We start from the raw sequence: 8864 nt of genomic DNA on the forward strand, positions 1-8864 counted from the left end.
ACCTAGGTTCAGATTTTCCAAAGATCCAAACTTCTATTTATTTTTATTCATCTATAAAATACAATATAGGGCTAGAGGGTAGGTTTTGCAGTGTAGTGGGTTAAGCTGACATGTGGGACTCCCAGGTCACCTATCAGAATGCCTCACATCTAGTCCGGCCTCTGCTTCTGATCCAGCTTCCCACGAATCATCCTGGAATGCAGCAGATGATGGCTCAAGTACTTTGGTCCCTGCCACCCACTTGGGAGATCTGAGTGGAATTCTTGCCCCTGAGTTTGGCCTAGCCCAATCCTGGCTGTTGTAGGCATTTGAGGATTAAATCAATGAATAGATCTCCACCACACCCCACCAACTCTCTGTCACTCTGCCTTTCAAATAAATAAAATAATAAAAAATAAATAAGAATTTAAAATATGGTAAAATAATCCCTGGCACATAACAGTCTCTCAATATCAGTTTTTTATTTTCAATATTAGTGTGTTATTTTAGCTATTGATAATATTATAGTTAGCAATATTGGTAAGGTACATCAGGTATAAGACAAAATTATATTCTCATCCCTGCTCTGGGACTCTATGCCAACACTTAGCCTGAGTTTCATCTGAAATCTGATCTTATGGGCACCAGCTGTGTGTGCCATCATTGCAGGGCTCAGTACTAGAGAGCTGAAGGCATTAGAGGAAGGAAGAGGATGGCATGAGTGGGGTTCATCATTTTAGCTGCAGCTGATGTGTGAGAGGGGATAAGGCAGTGGAAGGTAGGGACCCCTTTCCCCAGGCAAACATACTCTGAGCTGCTTCAAGATCTGTCCCAGGTGGTCCTGTCCTCAGAGCATCATGCAACAAGAATGGCTTTAGTTCCGGGATCACCAGCAGAACCAGCTGGTTTGAGAGACTTCCTGTGGGACATTGATTATTTTTGTTCTTGCACGCCCAGGTACACGACAGATGAACTTTTGGACAAATTCCTGAAGAGCTTCTCATTGGGTTTGATGCCATGGAGTGTAGCCATACCAATGCCATAGAATTTTTCTTTAACATCCAGTGTGCCTCATGACCAAAATAGTAATTGAAATGTATGCTGTTTATTATACCCACATATGTTTGTCATCAAGGTACAATGGTAGTGGATGAGAAGCAAAAAGCTATAATTTGCTGCTCAGCATCATAGCTGTTGTACATTCATTTAAATAGCTTTATTTATCTTCTTCTCCTTAAAGAATCTTACATATTGCAAATTTATTGAATGCTTAATGGCCTAAAAGTATGGGGTGCATTACAGAGCGATGTATTTATTGCAGTGTTAATTAAATAAAAGCATTGTAATCTTTCCAAATTGAACAATTATGTTCATTTAAACATTTTCAACAGAAAAATCTTCTATATACTAATTGAGTTGCATAATGAAAAGCATGTGTAATGGAAATTTAAATCAAAATAAATACTGAAATAATTCAAACTTTTTTTTTTTTTACAGTATAAAACGTCCATCTCCCTCTTTATTAGAGATCCTGTAATGGCCAGCTTGCTTTCAGAACCTATGCCCTCTGAGTTAGGTATCCAGTTTCAGAGCCCACGGCCACCCTCACATACCAGCTGGCCAATGCTTCGACATCAAAGTCCTGGTTGGCGACCAGCCGCAACCCCTGACACTCTGGCTGTTCGCCTGGATCCTGACAGGCTGGCTGGAGGCCTGGAGGCCGAGCTGACAGCCTTTTCTGCACAGGCTGACGAATGGTTTCTGGCAACGGACGGCGATGTTCTGACTGCCTGTGAGAGCAATGCCCCATCTAAAAATGCACGCTCTCTCCCCGGCCTGCTGGGGGGAGAGCCTCAGAAGCATGGGGGCCACTGAGGTTTTTTACACCCAAAGAAGAGTCTTTATTTGCTTTGGAAACTCCCGCACCTTCCCATCCCTGTCAGGCTGTGAGGGGTTGGTGACAACAAGGATGCCATCATCAGCATGCAGGGAGATTAGCTTTATCCGTCTGCCCCAGTAAGGATTTGTCGCCGCCTGTGTGTTGTGGCTCACTCCCATGCTTTGGATATTTAAGGCTAATTCCTAATATACCATTGAGATGGTAGGAAGAGCTATGGGGCAGGAAAAACTGGCACATTTTTTTCAACTAGATGCTCATTTCCTGGATCCACAGAAGGATTTGTGCGGGATCCCCGGTTTACCCACGTCTTACTCTCTTGTTTTGAAATGGTTTTCAGTTTAGCTAGAATCTATCAGCACTATGTCTTAGAGACAGGACTAAATGCAGGGGGGTTGCCTTCTACTTTCTGACACCCAGATTTCAGGGGATTATAAAGAGGCTTAAGGAGAAATCACTGTACTAAAACCTTCAATTATGAAAAAGTAGCAACAGTAAGTTGCTTTGGAAGCAAATTCCTGCTTGCCTTATCCTTGGGATGAAGTTTTAGAAATAAGAATATCTATTAATAATCCTCATGCTGACCAAATATATTAATAAAAAAGGCTTATGGCAGCATAAATGAAAAATATATGTATATTCTGATTAAGCACATGATTCAGGCACATTTTTCTCCATCTCATTCATGAAAACTTGCCAAGAGTGTCACCCAAGGCAAAAGGATTTATGTAGATCCCAGAAGAATGGAGAAAAATTCTCAAGGTTATCCCCTATGCCTAAGATTTTGGTGGTGGGGTTGATCAAAGACAGGTGAGTACCTAACAGTACAAATGTGTGTCTTCATTTCAGTCAAGACTTAGACTGAAGAATCTCAGGGCTGAATTCTCTAAATTAAGAGAGTTCTAGTCCTTGGCCTTGGCTTTACCTACAGTGGGAAAGAAAGATTTTCCAAGAGAAGCCATGTCAGGATGCCCCCCCTTCATCTTTCTTTCTCAAGTGAGGCCTATCCAGAGTCCAACTTCCAGTGTGATTTCTGTGAATGGGATGGATTCTGTGCCATTGATTGGCTGGGGCATTACTTCCAGTGCGATTTCTGTGAATGGGGTAGAGTCTGTGCCACTGTTGGTTGGGGCATTGACACTTTTCCTAAAAGGTTCCACCTTTTGACTCCATTTTCTGTGCATCCCACAGATGGACTGCTGATGGTTCAAGCTCATTCCGCATTTAGCTTCTTTTCATGTAGTATATTTTGGTTAAAGTCTTAACATTTACTGAAAGGCATCATTTTGTGAAATGTGAATGTGATCAGGAACCAGCTCCAGAGAAAACGTTCTGAGATATTTATTAAGAGTGTGCCCTGTTATTTTCAGTAGCATCCCAATTTTGGGGGCTGGAGTTATTTTTGAAGAGTAAAGCCCTTCAAAATAATGATAACATTAACTGACTTAAGATTGGGTAGCTATCATTAGAGTTAGAATTGCACTTAGGGTAGCATTAGAGTTCACACTTTTAACGACTGTTCCATACTGGTTCTATGACACACTCATTGTATACACACTGTCCTTGTTCAAAATGTATTATTTGTGCTGCTGCTATTGATAGGAACAGCTCCTCATAGGCCTAAAGTGTATCATCCTGAACAAATTCTGAAATAGATTTTTGCCTTTTGGTCTCTAAACAGTCCTAGTCCCTTGCTCTTTGTGTCTCCATTTAATGGATAGCCACACTGAGACTTGAAGGAGTAAGTGAACTTATGTCTAGGTCATATGTCCAGGTAACACAACAATAAATGATAGTTTCGAGCCTGGGCCTGAGATTCATAATCTTTTATTACTTTTTCCAAATCGCATGTCTACCACCCTTCCCTACCTGTACAGGGTAGGGTGATCACAGCCACATAAGAGGAGGCTACTAACCAAACACTATGGGTGCTTTGACCATTTGAATTCAAGATATTAGTGCCATAGTACCTGTCCATTAACATGAAAAATTGGAACACGACCATAAAGTTTTGAGAAGCAATACAAATGTTGTTTCCTTGTGATAGTAGTGATGTTCAGTGTACACTCCAGGGAAGCATCAGAAACTGCCTTTAGAATCTAAGGACATCCATTCATTTGTTTGCTCATTCACTCAGTGCATTTACTGAGCTCTTATTGAGTGCCAGGCACTGTTCGGAGTGCCACTGACACTGTTGTGTTCCAGACACAACAGTAGTGATTTTCCTTTTGGAACTCACATTCTAGTAGGGAAACACAATCGACCAATCTGGATGAAGGCTACTAAAAAAGTTAAAGCAAAATCAATAATAGTCCATGCCCAACAAGGCCATGCCAGCACAGATATATTTCCTTTCTTTCACTTTTTGCATTTCCATCTAGAACACGGGAACAGAGATCTTTGCTTAGATTCAAAGTTGGATGTTGTTTTTGTTCCAAGTAATGTGCTGGATGCTAGGGATCAGACCATGAGCAAGACAAAGATCTCTACATACTTGGACTTACAGGCATGAGTGGGAAATACTGATTGAAGAAAAAAGAATTGCAGAATGTGTTAAATCTAATGAGTAGGAGTCAATAAACTCTTTTGGTAAAGGGTCAAAGAGTAAGTATGTTGGGCTCTGTAGGCTGTGTATTCTCTGTCATAACTCTTCAATTCTGACATTATGGAGGTAAAAGCAGCCTTAGATCATGTAAATGAGTGGGCATGGCTGTGTTCCAATAAAACTTTATTTACAAAAGCTGGTGGCCCACCTGAGATTTGACTGTTGAGCAATAATTAACCAACCCCTGCTCTGGAAGACAACAAGGACTGTTCTCTCTCTTTTTTCTTTTTTTTTGACAGGCAGAGTGGACAGTGAGAGAGAGAGAGACAGAGAGAAAGGTCTTCCTTTTCCGTTGGTTCACCCCCTAATGGGTTCACTGCGCTGATCCGAAGCCAGGAGCCAGGTGCTTCTCCTGGTCTCCCATGCGGGTGCAGGGCCCAAGGACTTGGGCCATCCTCCACTGCACTCCCGGGCCACAGCAGAGAGCTGGACTGGAAGAAGAGCCACGGGGAAAGAATCCGGTGCCCCGACCAGGACTAGAACCCAGTGTGCCAGGGCCGCTAGGCGGAGGATTAGCCTATTGAGCCATAGCGCCAGCCTACAAGGACTGTTCTCTCTGGAGGCTGAGAAAGCCAAGAGAAGAGGAGCTAGTCATTGTGGCATAAAGCACCTCAGGCAGAGGATCAACTGAGGAGGGTAGAAAGAGAGTGAGGTCTAAGAAGTGGCTGAAGACTGAGTGACAGGTAAATGAGAGGTGTGGGAAGAAGACAGTGAAGTGGGCTGGATAAGCAAAGCTTCAAGTACGGGGTTCATACGTTCTGTGTCTAAGACAAGCATCGCATCTCTGTGCCTAGCTTGGGAGGTGAGCACGGATGGCTCCTTCTAAAGCAGGGGTCCCACTAGAACCAAAGAAGCCAACCTGTCCTCCTGTGGTTAGAGGAGTATCTCCCCCTTTTTTGAGAGGTGGTGACAGGCAAGAGCCAACTGAATGAAGCTGGCTTTCTCCATAAGTCCTTACCAAACCCCCTTGGGTTTTTGGGCCCAGGGTCCTTCAATGATGGCTTACTATTCAGAGCCGATGATTGTGCATAGGCAATATAATAACCCAAGGTGAGGCACCTTCACAAGTCCCCGAGTTCAGCTAATCCCTGTGAGCCAACACAATCCCCCTACCTTCCTACTTTCCCAGGAGTAAAGGCCTGAGCTGCACATCCCTTGGTTCCAGAACATTTACGTGGCAATTCTAGTTCCACTACATAGATTCCCCGTGTTTTCCACTGCACTGCTAACTTTGAGTGTTTCTCTGAGACCTCATATAGTTTGATATCCATCTGAACCCTACCCACACCCCCTGCTTGCTCTTCAGCAGAACTTTGTATTGTAGATGAGTATTTCTAATCATTGGATCACTGGAAAGGAAGTTATCAGAACAATACAAAAACATTTGGACCTTCTGAGAGCCTCATTTCCTTCTCTGGGCGCCTCCAAGGTCTTGCTTGCTTTTCTACCCTTTGTGGTATTTTAGGGGCTACTGCAGATGTACTCGGCAAGCATTTTCCAGCCTCACATGTCCCATGTTCGTGACATCTGTCTTCTGTTGCCTCAGTATATTTTTTCTGGATTGGATGAAATTTTGAACAAAGATTCCTGTTTTTATTTCCGGAAATTTTGTGCGTCACTGTAAATCATATGTAATTATGTGTATAAGAACCAAAAAAAGAAATATTTGGGTTGGAAGTCTGAAGCTTTGATTTGGCCACTTTAACCAGTTAGATCCAATTGAATGGAGTTGTTTTCAATATTTCCCAAAAGGTAGTTAAGTAATAGTAATGGAGCTTTCCCAAGGGGACTGAGAGAACAAGGCTCATTAAGGAAACAAACTAATTATTTTTAATGAATGGATTGGTGCATAACAGCATCATGGGAAAACCTTCTCATCTTTGATACAACAACAGAAGTAGCTATTGAGAGGGTGTGCAGGAATATTTTCATTTGAGTCAACTTTTAAACTGTTTGCAAGGAGACACCTCACAAAATAGGCAAGTGACAACAAAGGATACCTAGATTCAGACTGGAAAGAGGAGTGCATTTCCCCAGAAAGTTCAACTGTTCACCTACAGAGGTTGGTTTCTCACTGCTAACAAGACCAGTGTGGGGAGCAACCCCGACTAGACTAAGTTACTGGAATTAAGACTTATTCTGTGCATCTGCTCTCCCACAATATGGCGCTGGGAGAGAAGAAAACAGCTTCTACACAGCTGCCTCCAGTTCAGCCAATAAGCTGTGGGACTTGCTCCTGATTGGAGGAGAGCAGCGTACTCGGCGTGTGGGCAGCCGAGTTGGGATTGGCAGAGGAGGACTATAAAGGAGGAGAGAGACGGCATGCACCAGGAACATCTAAGGGGAACATCTAAGGGAACACCTGTGCAGCCCCCGAGAGAGCCGGCCGGCGGTGTGCCGCTCCCCTGCGGAAGTGGGGAATGTGGCAGGGGGAACCGCCCTTCCACGGAGGTGGAAGGGACAGTAGCCAACCCGGGAAGAACCAGCAGCAAACCCGGGGAGGGCCGAGCAGATGAAAGAACAGCGCAGGGTCCTGTGTCGTTCCTCCACGAAGAGGGGGAGCGACAACCAGTTACCAGTGTAATGCTCTTTCTGACAGTGGTTGAAGCCCTCTCCATGCCTGTGGGACCAGATGTAAAAAGTATGTGAAGAACTTTTCTTCCTGAAGCACTCTTGTTTAAAGTTCAAGGGTACTTCAGAAAGCTCTTTGAAAAATAGAATTAAAAGATAAGTTTATTTTTTTAAATCCATGCAGTTTGTTCATAATACACACTTTCCATAAACTTTGTTGAATGGGGGCAGGTGCTGTGGCAAAACAAAAAAAGCCACTGTTTGTAATATGGGTACCTTCTGAGGTTCAAGTCCTGGCTGTTCCACTTCTGTTAAAGCTCCCTGCTAATGCACCTGGGAAAGCACTGAGGATGGCCCCAATGTTTGGGCCCCTGTACCCACATGGGAGGTCTAGAATAACCTTCTGGCTTTGGCCTGGCCCAGCCCCAACAACTGTGATTGTTGGGGGACTGAACCAGTAAATGGAAGATATTCATATTCTTTCTCTCTCTCTCTCTCTCTCTCTCTCTCTCTCTCTCTCTGCCTTTGACTTTAAAATAAATAGATCTTTAAAAAAAGTTTTTGGAAAACCCCTTCTATAACCTCAATAGCCTAATAAACCCTCCATTGCTTCAGTTAACCCAGATCAGTTTATATTTCTAGCTATAGGCTATTGAGGAGTCTACAGATGGAGGAATAGAAGGGTGGAAAATTGGTCAGGTACCAAGAACTGCTGTGATGGCCAGGAAGACAGGAGCAAGCCAGGAAGCAAAGCCCACAGCCTGGCCAGCCCGATCAAACAGAACTGCTATTACTCTGGGGCCTGGCCCTTTGCCCTTGAGCTCTGAGGCCAAGATTCAAGGTCCAGGAGATCTGTGCTGAATCTGTGAGAGGTGCTTGTACCTCTGGCTCTTCGACTTCCAAAGAGGAAGGTGGTATGGCAATTATAATCCCTCCAAGGCTGCCAGCAGTAGTTTCTCAGAAGATGTCAGTTGTTGGTGAATTAGGAGAATTAGGACAATCATGAATTAGGGAGAAAATGGGCAGTGAATAAATAAGCAGAGAGAGAGAGAGGGAAAGAGAAAGAGAGAGAGATCTTTGTACAGAGTCTTCTCTCTGAAGACAAAATCTCACAGGTAGAGGCTTTCTTGACACCTTGAATTTCTTCCAGGATCAGTGTCAAGTTCTAAGCTTTCTATCTCCTGTCATTCGGTGGCTTTCTATCCTGCCTTTCCAGTGTAGTGGTTGGGACTAGGGAACTGGGAGGAGAAACTAGGGGACATAGACAAGAATGACTTGGTCCCTGTAATTCCTCTCCTCAGAGGGTTACATATGTCATGCTAATATAACTATTGTTTTTACTTTTAATTAGTTATGTTTTTCATGGCTCCCTCTGGTCTACATGCCTGAATGTGATTTCACATACCCATTTGTTACCTTACTTTCTGTGAAATGTCTATTGACCACTGACTTTGTAAAAGGAAACCTCCAACTCTCTTGAATAGGGGGTCACCAAGGATCTATGAGCTCACCTTTTAAATAGGACATTGGGTTTTCAGTCACCTCTAGTAAAAGGCAGAGTGTAAGAAAAGCAGGGAGGACAGAAGTAGAAGGAGTGGTTGTGCCCATTTGGAGAGAAGCAAGGAAGACTGCCCAGGCAATGTAGGATCAAGCCAGGCTTTGGAAGATGAATAAATGCACACTTCTATCTCGGGAGTCCCAGACATTGCCTGTACTGCAGAGATGAAGACGCTAATACATGTGTATGTGCAGATCAACAGAATGGATTAAAACTGGAGCAAGTGGTGCAACAAGGCGCTGACGTTGGGCACT

The 8864-nt window shown here is 43.7% G+C and overlaps 1 long non-coding RNA gene across 1 annotated transcript in view; it reads left to right on the top strand.

Moving 5' to 3' along the window:
- LOC127492328 (uncharacterized) overlaps positions 1-1214 on the top strand; it is a 130816-nt gene extending 129602 nt beyond the window's left edge. Inside the window, exon 3 of the long non-coding RNA XR_016214782.1 lies at positions 937-1214. This is a non-coding gene — a long non-coding RNA (uncharacterized LOC127492328). The remainder of the gene's footprint in view (positions 1-936) is intronic.
- Positions 1215-8864: the final 7650 nt, after the last annotated feature.

This window comes from Oryctolagus cuniculus, chromosome 10 (assembly GCF_051225735.1).
Source record: "Oryctolagus cuniculus isolate XC-2025 breed Fujian yellow rabbit chromosome 10, ASM5122573v1, whole genome shotgun sequence".
In the NCBI taxonomy this organism is placed as follows: Eukaryota; Metazoa; Chordata; class Mammalia; order Lagomorpha; family Leporidae; genus Oryctolagus; species Oryctolagus cuniculus.